The following is a 15,691-nucleotide window of genomic DNA, read 5'->3' on the forward strand; positions in this document are numbered from 1 at the left end:
GGGTTTTTTCGTTACTAAAGTTAGTAGGTACGTTAGTATCGTCACTGGTTTCTTACTAATAGTAGGTCTGTATCGTACACTGGGTTTTTCTAACTTAATATGGCTGATCGACACTGAATTTTCAATAATGTGGCTGATCGACAATGGGTTTTTCAATAATGTGGCTGATCGACACTGGGTTTTTCAATAATGTGGCTGATCGACACTGAATTTTCAATAATGTGGCTGATCGACACTGGGTTTTTCAATAATGTGACTGATCGACACTGGGTTTTTCAATAATGTGGCTGATCGACACTGAGTTTTCAATAACGTGGCTGATCGACACTGGGTTTTTCAATAATGTGACTTAACTTGATTAACTGATTTTAAAGTGATAGACCACACTATATGAATTTCAACAGCAAGTTAAAATGCATCAGATTAATCAGCGAAGATTTTCTATTGTTTTCCTCACAACCCACTGCTAACTCTTATTGCTACTCTTGTTAAACCGAAAAGTGGGACTTGATCGCCACTCTTATAACGCCCCCACGACTCCAAAGGAGCGTGTTAAACTTACGCTTTTCGTAGATTAACTAAGTCTATGAATGAATGTTAAAATTACTTGTGCAGATAACGTTGCCATCATGAAACGTAAAAGTAACATTGAGAAACAGTTACAGCTTTATATAAAAAAATATATATTCGGTGAAGCGTTTTTCGTACCAAATAAAGTGTAAGATAATGGCACTCTGGTGTGGCATTACTGTAAATATATACATATTTTTTTTTCTCTAAAATTGAGCATTTGGCAAACAGCGTGAAACCAAGTAAGACTTTATAAATACATAAAACATATACCCAATACGATAATAATACCAAAATTGTTCTTATTACCAAAAAGACTAGCTAATAAACAAGGTCCTCCCTCAGAAAAAAAAAAGTAACTTTCCATGAGTAACTAAACACAAAACGCTTTGCTTGTGTCTCATGGGCGAATTGAAATGTTAGCGTAAACATTTAAGCATCAACATATTTTCAAACTAACAACAGAATGTAACTCATCCCATTCGTTATACAATACAAAAGAACTGACCAGTACTATTCTTATAGAAAGATCTCGAAGTTTTTAAGCACATATATATATATATCGCTTTATATATGTATATAAAACATTATACATTTATACATACATATATATATATATAGCATATTCTTCACTACGTAGAACGTTAAGGAGCCAATCCAGTACACGAAGAACCATAAAACCGTATCGACTATAAACCGTGAATGTGGTGAGTGAAATAGCCCATCAACTAGACAAGTCAATTTACAAGCGAGTGCATGATAGAGATGACATTTAATAGAGGTGTCGAGTTATTTTCCGACGGATGTCCTGGCGCTTTCAGAGCTTTTATCTCAGTTATTAGTCATAACTCCAGTCTTCCGTGTCCCCCTTCTTCTGGCCGAGAAAATAAGTTCAGCGAACGAAAACAAGAAACTTTTTAAGTACTTTTGCTGAAGCCATTCTGTTCTTAAACCGATTTATTTGGCTTGTTTGAAAAACGAAAATCTAAGCCTCCCCGGAGACTTCCCTTTGTTTCATACCCTCGCCACGCCTTAAAATCTTTATGGGTTTCAAGTAACCGAAAATCAAACTTCAATTTATTTGTCAATTCTAGTGAATTTTTGGACATCGTGTTGCGGTTGCTTAGCAACCAATGATATTTGCCGAACTGGGAGAAAGAATTTCTGATAACCGTAGTAACGGTTATATAACTTCATTCTAGCATTTTCACTTCAAATCTATAAAACAGAAATAATCTGTTTTCTTACTGCGATTAAAACGTACTGTTTATAACCCTTTATTGAGTGATAAATCGTTTTGAAAAGAAATTTTCTTTACACTTTGTAATACTGTACTTCTCTTTTGGTATTAGTTTCCTTTTTTTTTCTCGTCTGTTAACCTACTCCGAAAAAAGTCATTTCGATTATCATTTAGATAATGTTTTTGCCCAGACAACTGCAATAATGAAACAAATCTAAAAAATATTGTACTAGAAGATGTAAAGGAAGATCTGGTAAGATATTGCAAGGCTAATACAATATAAATTTCAAGATTTTCCTCTGAACTGGATAAAAAAGACAATTATCTGACCCCAAATGCATTAATTCAACCAACAGAGAAACGTGTTGATCATAACATGAAAGCCAATAAATAAACTCGATTATTTTTCTATTTGAAAATTACTGTGGTTATAGAACAAAAAACAGAGTCGTTAAAGTCTTTAAAGTACACTTTTTTTACAAGTGAAAACCGTGAAGGAACGTTGATAAGAAATCTTGAAGAACTTCCAAAAGTAATAAAGGAAACATAGTCCTTATACCTTACTAACACTGAAGTTTCAAGTCATCTCTTTATGTTTCCTACAATCTCGATGACAGGTCTTGGGAAATCTTCTCCCGAGAATATCATCTAGAAAGCCAAACACTTTGAGCGTGTAAAATCCTGATTGCTTCAGGCTTTTCTCCTATCAGCTAAGGGGCTTACAATGTAGGCCTGCAATAGAGATAAAAAACTGTTGGGGTCTCAGTACCAAGATAAGGTGCTGTAGAGAATATAGCTCCAGGAGATTCCAATCTGGATTGTCGCCATACTACTACCACTGATGTGTTGTCATCGTTTTATTTGATAAAGAGACAAACTCTTTTAATGAAAACGCATTAGCCAAAAACCCTGGACTTGTCAGCTGTTGAAGACATAGACAAACTATAATTTTCTCTCGGAGGTTCGAAAAATTGCTGGACTTAATTATAAATCAAAGACTGTTGATTGACAAATGCGTCAATTTGTGGAAGCATATTTGTATTAACTCAAAACATGGTGCGCTGTTCTATTATTACGTTATTATTATACGTTTTGACTACGTTATCTTTCTTCTTCTTCTAGATGTTAAATAGATTTATTACGAGAAAGATCCCCCTGCTGTGACTCATTTAGCAATGTAAGCAAAGCTCTGAGACGAATGTTGTTTACACTAACGTACTTAAAGGAAAATTTAAACTTCTTGCAGAGTTTTCTACGGTAAATATACAACTTTTTTCACGCTAGCAGAATATTAAAATAGTACACTTTCCTATTCACAGGAGTTCTACTTGAAATATTCGATGCGCAACCTTCAACTATTGCAGTATTCAATGCAAGTGCTGCGCTAACACAGTTTTCAGATTGATCAGATAAACTCAAATGTGACACCAGAAGATTTGGAAAATACTTTCAGGACATCTTTTTTTCAGGAACGTTGTAAAGGTCCAGTTAGTTTATATTGATTGATGGTCATGGAGAGTTTCTACGTATATTTATATCTGATTATAACAGTAGAGTTATTTAAATACAACATAGTTTCATGCTTTTCACCCTTATTGGCATGTACCCAAGTATTTTCTCTCTTGTGCAATAAAAAATCAAAAGGTTAATAACACATATGGATGCTCAAGTTCACAAAGTCCAACGTGTAAAATTAATATTCATTACATGTAGCCAGTGAATAGAAATTTCAGACGTGGGGCGTTGTGGACTTGAGTTATCATATATGTTCTAATTTTTAGTCGCGGCATTGAACGACTCTGAGTTTTCAAGTACAAACTTTTAGCTCATATCTCCGTACACTCTTGGCCAATTTGAGATCTAATTACTGTTTTGGACTCAAGAGGTCAAACCCTTTCAATTGATGTATTTGGCCACACCCAAGATCTCATAGATTAATTTACTCTAATCTTGCCTAAAATAATTTCAATTTAAGGGTAGGTTGGTAGAGATCCTGATGAGTAATAAAATGGAATCGGGTATACGCGCACCTCACGCTTGGTATTGCTGGCGCACAAAAATATATGTAATAAAATGAAAAAAAAAAATCTCGTAGATTAATTTACCCTAATCTTGCCTAAAATAATTTCAATTTAAGGGTAGGTTGGTAGAGATCCTGATGAGTAGTAAAATGGAATCGGGTATACGCGCGCCTCACTCTTGGTATTGCTGGCGCACAAAAATATAGGTAATAAAATGAAAAAAAAATCTCGTAGATTAATTTACTCTAATCCTGCCTAAAACAGTTTCAAGTGCTACGATTGTTGAGGATTCTCTCTTGTCTTTATTTATTTCCCACATTGGTTTGCAAATATAAGATAAATCTGATATACAGCCCTATCGATCACACTTCTGCAGATATCACTCTTATTAACGAGCTTTTTACCCTCCCACGATATAGCTTGTATCCTAGCTTTATTCTTTCCAGTTGAATGTTAATTACTCATTTAACGGAACATTCAAAGGAGAAATCCAGCAACCCGTTAAACATTATAACAAGCTGTAAACATTTAACCTTCTGTCTTGGAATTATTTGTGGAATTAATATTCGTATTATACGGTGATACGTTGCATTTGAGGACATGTCTACAATTAGATAGACATGAGTTAAGGAACTTCTTGCTATTTTTTGCTATTTCATTCTATTAGAGTAATTATTAATTGTTTTTGTTGTTGTTGTTGTGTGTGTGTGAGAGAGAGAGAGTTCACTACAATATTACCCACAGTGCCTTTAGAAATGTACAATTATCAGTAACGTTTGATCAAAGCAAGCTACTTATAAAGGCTGGAGCTAAAAACTAACCCCAGTAAATAATGTAGTTGATATAATATACTGGTCTAACTAGGAGCACGCAAAATCACAACACAAAAACGTCTAATGATTAGAATGCTATTAACATTTTCGGCCGTAATCCCAATACTGTGATAGCAAATATTTTACAAATACTTTCAGTGAGCAACTGTTCTTTCCATTGGAATTTTGGAATTCTCCAGAATCAAAGCGGACTCTAAATTTAGTTGTGCCAGATACTCATTAAAGAAACTATGACAAGCCTGCTTGTACCAGATATTTTAAAATCATTTGATAGTCTGTATAAACATTAATGCTGCTGACGAAAAAAAGGTATTTTGATCATTGAACAACAACAGAAAAAAACATCGACAAATACACGAAGTGTTATTTGTAATCATAACGAAACGGAGTAAAGGTTCAAGTTATTTCCGTTTTTGTTTCCTAGTCTCGTTAGAAACGATGATGTTGTAAGTAAACATTTATGACATTTTAAGATATGCAATTCATATAAAATATTTTAGTTTAAACATTGATGGGTGATGATATTTTTATCTAAGATTAGTGGAGTTTTTTTTTTTCATTATAATGTGAAATCCTGCTTCAAATTCACTTAGAAGAATAATTACATTAATACATGAGTCAAATTTCTAATCTATATTTCACTGCTTTTGTGTGTGTGTGTGGAATTTTGCGTCTCCCTTATACGTCAGCTCTGTCAACTCTCTCTTGAAGGAATGCTGTCAAAATCTACTGCTGTCATGGTAACTGCCTCGTGCCAGAAGCCTTGTCTCTGTCAAAAACTATTGTTGTCATGGTAACTGCCTCATGCCAGAAGCCTTGTCCCCTAAGGTTGACGAAGCCTATATTTACTATTCAACCCGGGAAACACCACAGTCTCCAGAGGAGATTACATCGATTTGCAAACTTGTTCAGCAAAGCTCCAATAAAAAAGTAAACTCGAAAGACTTCATGCTCTCTGTTGCCCCATCCCATCGTGGGTTCCGTACTTTACGGATTTTTACACAACCTTCGCATTTGACGGCAAATTGAAGTAGACGAACACATTTTTTTTTCCCTTCTTGTGTCTTGCTATTTAGTGGAAATAATTTCGTGTATTGCTGTTGCTTGTTGGAGTCAACGACCGAATTAAGTTTAAATGTTAGGGGCATGTGTCTGAAGATTTTAATGAACGTTTAATACAGCACCAAACAAATGTTTTTCGAAGTATCTCATAGCATGAAACACGGAACATCTTTTACTATATAAAAACATTCTCCACATACTCGAGCAACTGACAGAACTACAGTCTTCTCTTGAGTTTCAGTTATCGTCACGCTTTCTAGAATCGCCCCAGTTTAACTATATAAACAAAGTACGCATTAGTTACAAGATTATTTGTACAGTGCTATTAGACCGTATTTAACTTTAATTCAATATTTGAATCACGTGCTCCGTGAAATAAGTTGTTTTTTTGACAACTTCATATTTGGGTCTCTACCTGACACAGGCACTGCATGTTTGTGTTTGTATAAAGTAACGTAAGCAAGAAATAACTGTGGTTTTAACACGCCCATGATCGCTGGTAGGCTTAGAAGTGGACGGAACTTTATTTTCATTTTGAACAGCCCCCCCCCCCCAGTGGCACAGCGTTATGTCTGAGGACTTACAACGCTAGAATCCAGGTTTGATACCCGTGGTGGGCATAGCACAGAGAGCCCATTGTGTAGCTTTGTGCTTAACTTCGAACAAACAAACAAATCATTTTGAACAATAAAACTATTTCCACAGATCACACTCGCAAGATAACAGAAATAAATTACGTAATAATTCTGCCTTAGTCGTACTTTATAACCTTCTAGCTTTAAGAATGGCTGATAATAAGAATTAACGGGTTTCATTATACTGGATATTAAATATTTATCTAATGTTTTATTGGTAAAAAAAAACTATTTCTCAGATCTTTTAAAGGTTATCATTATCACTGGATCAGCTGACCTCATACTTACGGCAAGCTTTATATTAACTGATTGTTTACGTATAAATTCCTTGACACGTGAATCCTCAGATTTAATTATACGCTGATAGAATAAAACTTTATATATTTTCCTTTCGATATTGTGTATATATTGTCTGTAGATACAAAGAAATCAAATGTTATAATCAGTCCAATTCAGTTACACGTATAAACTTTCACGAACATCAATCAATGCAAAATAGTTGGGTCTTTGCAATGTTCCTAAGAGATGTCTTTAATATATATATATCTATATAAATAATAGGCTGGCGTTTGTCTGCCGGAATTTCTCGCAAATTTCTCGATCAAACGCTATAAATCTCACATTGTTAGAAAGGCCTTTCTTTATCTGAGGAGTCAGGATTGCATATTGGCTTTTCAATTAAGAATCACCTTACCTGATTTTTGCTTATTCAAACTGTTTCATGCAACACGTATGCTACACGATGGCACAATGTAATTGTCATCACGTGACGAATGGCTTCGATTTCAACTTTAGTTTTTTTGTTTCAAGAGTATTTCACACAAACAACACTTAATGCGCGTGTAATTTCCTAAAAAAACGAATATTAAACTAATTACAATTTATATGATCTTTCTCGACTTAGTTAGGTCTAAAATACGCATGCGCAGCTCGTTCAAAACTATATGCTTATCACTTTGTAAACACACATTCAGACGTTTCTGCATATTCACCTAAGTTTGCCTTCATTGCAATTTTCCATTTATTTTATTTCGCCATAATTTAGCTTCGGTTCGTTTCATAAACTGCTATAAACATCTTTTAGCTACTTTTTTCTTTATTGCGGGTTTTATTCTTCGTTTTTGTAAGTTTCTTTGTTTGAACTCGTAAAACCGTGTCATACACTGAACTCTCATAACTGTTTCATACTCTGTACACTATTATAAATAATATTACTTTACTTTATTTTTACATCATGTGAGTTCGTTTGTCTGACCGCGTAAATTCTTTCAAATAGACCACGATTTATCAATCTAACACATGATGTCTGCCAGAAAGCGTAATTTAAATGGCGTGCGTGAAAATGATAGAATATGGGAAATTCAAGCGAAAGGCATGAAAACTACCGCAAATGTTTTGCGGGTTACGGCAAGAATACACTCACACACACACACACACATATATATATATACTTCCAATTTAAAAAGAATAGTTTGTATACTATCATGTACCTTTTAAACCACGACCCCCACCATCACCCAGTGGCTCAGTGATAGCTCCGTAGGCTTAGGACACTAAAATTCGGGTTTCGATATTCGTGGTGGGCAGAGCTCAGATAGTTTAATGTGTATCTTTGTACTTAACACCAATCAAATCATGTTAAACCACTTTTTCTATAAGCATTTGATTTGTTTGCTATGGTTAATTTGGTAACGATTCTGCTTTTGTCTTACTTAAGTTTACAAGGAATCACATCGGTGGATATTTTACATCTTTTTAAAACTCAGTCGTTAAACTATTAATGAATGCCAACAAAAATATCAAGAATTATTTTCCGGATTCACCGCGACATCTACTTGTTCTTGATTTTGGCCAAAATCTTTATAATAACCACTCCCATTTCACGCATTCTGAAATGAGGGCACTTTTCGTATGCTATTGTGAGCAACCGCCCAGTTTCAAGTTACTCTGTAATACTGCAGTAGCTTAATGACTTCACGTGGAACTTCTGCTTTACTGATTCGAAACGAAAGAAAGGATTTTGCACTACAAATGGAAGGTTCAATTCATTGTTATTGTTTTAACAAATGGCAGCTGGAAACAAGCACATTTTATGGCTTAGTTCATGGACTAGATTTGGATATTTAAACCATTAAATAACAAAAGCCTCTGTGTGTGTCCACTTGTAACTGTAGAACCGCTTGACTGTTTACCACTAAACCTATATGTATCTTTAGAGAACCCCGGGGAGTGACATAGGGGGAGTCGGCGTTCGGATCTGATCCCCTAATGTCACCCCTGAAGGCCCCTATGTCGTTCATGTGCATTTGTCCATTATAACTGGCGAACCACTAGATTGATTGTAACCAAACCTGGCTTGTACTCTTAGTGCACACCGAGAAATGACATAGAGGACGACGTTGGAGTCTGACTCCAAATGTCATTCTCTGAGGGTTCTCACGTCTTTCATTGCATTGTGTTCCTTATAGCTGGCGAACCGCTGAACTGACTGTCACCAAAGTTGGCATGCATCTTTAGGGAATCCCGAGGAGTAACATAGGGGTCAACGTTTGAATCTGACCTGAAATGACATTCTCTGAGGGTTCCTAGTCTTCCTTGTGAGTTGAAAGGGTACAACAGCTACTAAATGCTGTATGGCACATACATTACAGAACGTATTCGCTGATTTATGATGAATTTCTGTGTTATCTTTTTCTTGTAAATCTCATGATTGCAATCTCGCGCTATTATTTTTTTATATTATTTTGACGAATAGTAAAATGAAAAGCTTGAGATAAGAGAGGAATCTAAGAAAATTAAAATGGAATTTCTTCTGTCTAGCGCAGTGGTTCCCAACCTGGGGTCCGCGTAGGTAATACCGTCTCATTAAACAAGTAAGTTTTTTAATACTGATGTTCTTTTTAATTGCACACTCAGTTATATATGTCTTTTATTTGGTAGTGAAAAGTGGGAGAACGAGTTAATTATTAGCTAATAAAAACAGTTTGTTGGGTAGGCGGAATCTTTCAAAAACATGGGGTCCGTGGGGGAAAAAATTATAATAAAAGGGGTCCTTGGTGGAGCAAAGGTTGGGAACCACTGGTCTATCGCATTACATATAAAGCAAAGTTGAGCTTAAAATAATAAGAACTGTCTTGTCGTACCGTCTTTCTATCATTTGTAGACGATTAAATCTGCAGAGCCCACAGAATTATAAATTACTGAAAACTCAAGCTCAGCTCTAGCTCTCTGTTGATATACGCTATTCATTATAAAAATCAATGTCGAAATGAGGGTGCTGAGCTAGAGAGAGTTTATGTATGTTCATTAGAAGTTTGCTTTACGTTGACTGAAATTTGTGTCAGATTTTTACGTGAGTTAAACAGTTCTACCTGGATTTTAGGTGAGTTAAGCAGCTGAATTATATTACTACGTTCTATTTGTTTTTTAGGTGAGTTAAACAGCTGAATCATATTACTACGTTCTATTTGGTTTTTAGGTGAGTTAAGCAGCTGAATTATATTACTATGTTCTATTTGTTTTTTAGGTGAGTTAAGCAGCTGAATTATATTACTACGTTCGATCTGGTTTTTAGGTGAGTTAAGCAACTGAATTATATTACTACGTTCTATTTGTTTTTAGGTGAGTTAAGCAGCTGAATCATATTACTATGTTCTATTTGCCTAAAAAACAAATAGAACGAAGTAATATAATTCAGCTGCTTAACTCACCGAAAAAAAGTCATATTACTACGTTCTATTTGGTTTTTACATAAGATAAGCAGTTGGATTATCATACTAAGTTCTACTTAGTTTTTATGTGACTTAAGCACGTGGATTATATTACTACGTTCTACTTATTTTGTTTTGGAATTTACTGCAATCAATGAAATCATAAAAAGTCGATTTTGTTTGTACCAGAACACCGTAAAACAACACTAGCTGCTTTCTGCATAATTAAAATAAAGGACCGATTACGTTTTTATGTGTACAGCATCACTGTTAACAATCAAGTCTAGTAATTATCTAGAAACAAATAAAGTCAAACTTATTTCTACGTATTTTCTGTTAACAAGCAGGTGCAGTTATATTATTAGCTAGAAACAAATAAAGTCAAACTTATTTCTACGTATTTTCTGTTAACAAGCAGAAAAAGTTATATTATTAGCTAGAAACAAATAAAGTCAAACTTATTTCTACGTATATACTGTTAACAATTAGATGTAGTTACGTAATTAGCTAGAAACAAATAAAGTGAAACTTATTTCTACATATATACTGTTAACAATCAGGTGTAGTTACGTAATTATCTAGAAACAAATAAAGTGAAACTTATTTCTACGTGTATGCTGTTAACAATCAGGTGTAGTTACGTAATTAGCTAGAAACAAATAAAGTCATACTTATTTCTACGTGTATACTGTTAACAATCAGGTGCAGTTACGTAATTAGCTAGAAACAAATAAAGTGAAACTTATTTCTACGTGTATGCTGTTAACAATCAGGCGCAGTTACGTAATTAGCTAGAAACAAATAAAGTCAAACTTATTTCTACGTGTATACTGTTAACAATCCGGTGCAGTTACGTAATTATCTAGAAACAAATAAAGTGAAACTTATTTCTACATATATATAATGTTAACAATCAGGTGCAGTTACGTAATTAGCTAGAAACAAATAAAGTCAAACTTATTTCTACATATATAATGTTAACAATCAGGTGCAGTTATATTGTTAGCTAGAAACAAATAAAGTCAAACTTATTTCTACGTGTATACTGTTAACAATCAGGTGCAGTTACGTAATTAGCTAGAAACAAATAAAGTCATACTTATTTCTACATATATACTGTTAACAATCAGGTGCAGTTACGTAATTATCTAGAAACAAATAAAGTGAAACTTATTTCTACGTACGTACTGTTAACAATCAGGTGCAGTTATATTGTTAGCTAGAAACAAATAAAGTCAAACTTATTTCTAACCAAACTTGTTTGTGCGATAAGTATTACTCGTTATATGTAGATACAATGTTAATCAGAGACGACATGCTCATGTTTGGGTGCCACACTTAATGACAATCAGAAATGACATGTTCATGTCCTGATACCACATGTTAATACTAATTACAGACGAAATGTTCATATCAGAGTACCACACTTAATATTAAATATTCGTGTTAGGGTACTATACTTTAATAAATGTAATAATTTTAATAACTATAATACGCAGTTTTCCTGAAACGACTCGTTTAATTTTGATAACCATAATGCAATAAAAAACTGTAACTTCTATTGATACAGAAGTAGTCAGGCGTTTTAACCGGATGAGCTGTCGGATAATATAATGGCTTATCCTCAATCCACACACTTCACTGACTTACGAGGCTGTTCATGAACAAGGATTTAAAGCCCCACTGAGCTATTCAGAGCTTGCATTCTGTTTAAGATGGGTTCTTTCAGATTTGATATTGTTAGGAGGTCGAAATGCCATTCTCTATTCCAAGTTTGTTTGTTTTTTGTTTTTTTAGAGACATTACCGAGTCACCGCGGGACACGACCCTATTTCTCTGATAATTAAGAAGAAGTTACAATAGACCAATGAAATAAGGCTTCAATACCACTGTTTATCGAAGTGGAAATTTATTTCAGCGACATCTGGGTCCAGAATGTGTATTTCGTAAGGAGATTTTAATAGATTAAGAAAAATGTGTGATCGAATCTTGCTGGGACTCGGTCATTCCAAGTATCAAAAGTTTACTCAAATGCCTTAAGTAAAATGGTTTCCTCCTAAAGTCGGAATTATTATCGGGTATTTCTTGATTTATTTACGTCTGACTGTAAATTGGAGGCAGGGCAGCAACCTTCTTTTCTCACATTATAGTTACTTTTATTGGTCATATGTAATTATGGAATACTTTCAGTTGAAATGTGCAGTTCCAGGAAATACTACATATTAACTGAAATAATACATACCTGTTTGACTTCCTGTAGATTCGTACCGCCAAAACGCTACCAGTAAAACGGACGCTTTTCTCTGACAACACAGACTAGATGGCTAGCTAGACAAACACAGGCGCGTGTTGTAACCTCGCTGGTTGATGCTCTGAATCACGCGCTCTCAAACCAGCAAGGGGTGATCACTCAGGGAGAAGCGCTCACCATGTGCGTGCGCGGGATGTCACGAGCTCTTCGGTTGCTTAGGGTAAACCAGACAACTCAGTTATATTTTTTTCACACAAATATAGAGAGGACAAACACTGTCATGGCGTGAGAATGGTTAGTAGGACAGACTCGTTGGCTTTGTCCTGGTCATACAATGACTCATCAAACCCTAACAACAACGTTCACTTTCTGATGTTGCTAAGACTTTATATTCCGAAACCATCATTTGATGTTTTACCTAACAGTTATGAGCTCTTTCTTTTTTAAAACTTTTATATTCTTTTTTTGTCCACAGGATAAACAACATTTTCGGCCGTAATCCTCATTGTGTCATATTACATAGTTTTTAACATGAAGTTAAAGTCACAAAGACAAGTTCTGCATCAAAAATCATTTCTTCTTTCATGCACTAATTTCGCTTGAACGATCAGTTGCTTTCATTGCCGCAAGGGGGCTAGTTGCGAAGTATAAATATGTGGTTGTAGACTTTAAGAAGATTTACATAATTTATGAACTATTATGATTACAGTTCTAGTGTGGTGTAAGTGCAAATAAAATGCTTCAATGCGTTCTAACCGTTATAGGTTTTAATTTTCTAATTTAAGGTTTGTGACAATAACTATTTCGAGTCACTTTGTCATATATATATATATAGGATTGTCTTTATTTTTGTAAATTACTTTTTAAAGTAGTTCAATTCTAATCGAAACAGTTACTGCCTCCGGTGGCATAGCGGTATGCTTGAGGACTTATGGCACTAAAATTCGGAGTTCAATTTTGATAGTGATTATATCACAGATAGCCCATTATGAAGCTTTGTGGTTAACAACGAACAAACGATACACTCAATTTACATTTGATGTTAATAGTAACCGTTATAAATATTTTTTCCAGTTTATCTCAGTGTACTTATTCGCCCGTTTTAACTCACTTTGGTTATACATCTATCACGTTATTTTTCTCTTATTGTCCGCCAGTTTCTATATAATCCAGAATTGTTTTTCTGTATAAAACAAAACAAACCCAGTTGTTCTTTCATGATAGAACCTAGTTGATTACGTAAAAAAATAACCATTTCTTTGTTGTCGTTATTTCTTTTTCTGACCAGCAGCGTACTCTTCCATTAGACAACGGTTGACTTTTATATAGAAACTAACATTACTAATGGAAAAGTTACGGATTATTACTCTAGAGGGCCTAAAGACATTAAATGAAATTAATGTCAACCAAAAGGATGTTTATATTTAATTTAAACAAAATAGTCTTAAAGTATAATACAAACATAAACTCTTTGTTTTTCCTCTTGTACAAAAACAATTATATGTTGAGTTCATTCAGATACAATGGTGTTATGTTATGCGGCAAAAGGAGAAATTTTGAATTTTATTGATGTTTCAGAGGCTTATCAAGAACCATTTAGAATGAGTTTTTACCAAAAGCATGAACCAGTGACAACTGTTTTCAAATATTTCGGTTAAGGACTTTTGTTTCTTCTTTTTATTCTAATCAAATTTAATCTATTTCTATGTCAGTCGAAGCTACTCCAAGAGCTCAGAATTACCAGTTTTTTTATTGTATATGTGGTAATAAAAATAATCAGAATTACTAGGTTTTCATAGAAATAATCATGGAAACGCACGATAAATACACACATCGGAGTCACAAACAACTAACCATGGCAATTAGATGTTGGGATTATTAATGATATAAAACATTATACAGAAATTACAAAAGAATAAGGCGTAAAATGCACTAGTCTTTTACAACTGAGTCCTACTGTTTTACACAGAGCATTGTAACTTGTTTTCATGCTGCCATACAGTTTATCAACGTACGATTGTGTAATATTATTCCAAATGTCCTCCACAATTCAACCAAGTTGTTGAGTTGCCTTTTTTACCTTATTTTTATATAAGCCAATACAGCCTAAAAATGTTCATATCGAAACTTTGTGCAGTCCAAGCTATTGTTGTGAATATTTCTTCAGCCTCTTTACCATCAGTATATCTGTTCATCACATTTATGCACGCCTTGGGTCATTGTATTTCTCGAAGATGAATCTCCGTTCAATGTGTCGTGTTCTCGAGGAAAGGTCATGGCATGTCAGAAAATCTGCAAATATTTGCTAACAGTCAGGGTGCCATGAATTTTTATCTAGCCCCCGACACCTTTTTCGGAGATGCACCCCCAAATTTGTACTTCATTGTAAGTGTTGTACAATGATACACCATTATTTTCTTCTCCATCGTAGAGTGTTGCCGAAGAATTAAGAGTGGAATTCATCTGTGAAGAGCACGCGTCTCCAGCTTTGCCAAACCCACTGTTTGTGGTTCTATACCCATTTCAATAAGGTAACTGTTGTACAATGATACACCATTCTTTTCTTCTCCATCGTAGAGTGTTGCCGAAGAATTAAGAGTGGAATTCATCTGTGAAGAGCACGCGTCTCCAGCTTTGTCAAACCCACTGTTTGTGGTTCTATACCCATTTCAATAAGGTAACTGTTGTACAATGATACACCATTCTTTTCTTCTCCATCGTAGAGTGTTGCCGAAGAATTAAGAGTGGAATTCATCTGTGAAGAGCACGCGTCTCCAGCTTTGCCAAACCCACTGTTTGTGGTTCTATACCCATTTCAATAAGTCTCTTCAAATCCTTTAGGAGAAACTTAAAAATGTAAACTTCATACCTGTTAGTACATAAATGTGGATTATAAAATATGTTGATAATTACCTTAAGTCACCAAAGCTTGTGAGTTATAAAGCAGAATAGTTGTTATTTTCAAACACCGTAACTTTTGAGTTATAAAGGAGGATAGCCATTACGTTAAATCACTGAAACTTTTGAGTTATAAAGCAGGATAGCCATTACGTTAAATCATTGTAACTTGTAAGTAATAAAGCAGGATAGCCATTACGTTAAAATCACTGAAACTTTTGAGTTATAAAGCACAATAGTTGTTATTTTCAAACACCGTAACTTTTGAGTTATAAAGCAGGATAGCTATTACATCAAATCACTGAAACTTGTGAGTTGTAAAGCAGGATAGCCATTAAGTTAAAACAATGAAACTTGTAGGTGAGTTATAAATGTTTTGTTTTTTCAAAAGACATTTTTCAGGTTTATATTTATAAAATATTGAAGAAAAGTGATATTTCATAACTTGGCAGATAACGTTCTTACAATTTT

The 15,691-nt window shown here is 34.4% G+C and overlaps 1 protein-coding gene across 1 annotated transcript in view; it reads right to left on the minus strand.

Annotated features, from left to right (window-relative positions):
• Nucleotides 1–12,425, minus strand: part of LOC106466502 — a 37,558-nt gene extending 25,133 nt beyond the window's left edge. Inside the window, exon 1 of the mRNA XM_013926792.2 lies at nucleotides 12,314–12,425. The gene's annotated coding sequence lies outside the window, so the exon portion shown is untranslated. The remainder of the gene's footprint in view (nucleotides 1–12,313) is intronic.
• Nucleotides 12,426–15,691: the final 3,266 nt, after the last annotated feature.

This window comes from Limulus polyphemus, unplaced genomic scaffold (assembly GCF_000517525.1).
Source record: "Limulus polyphemus unplaced genomic scaffold, Limulus_polyphemus-2.1.2 Scaffold2280, whole genome shotgun sequence".
NCBI lineage: Eukaryota > Metazoa > Arthropoda > Merostomata > Xiphosura > Limulidae > Limulus > Limulus polyphemus.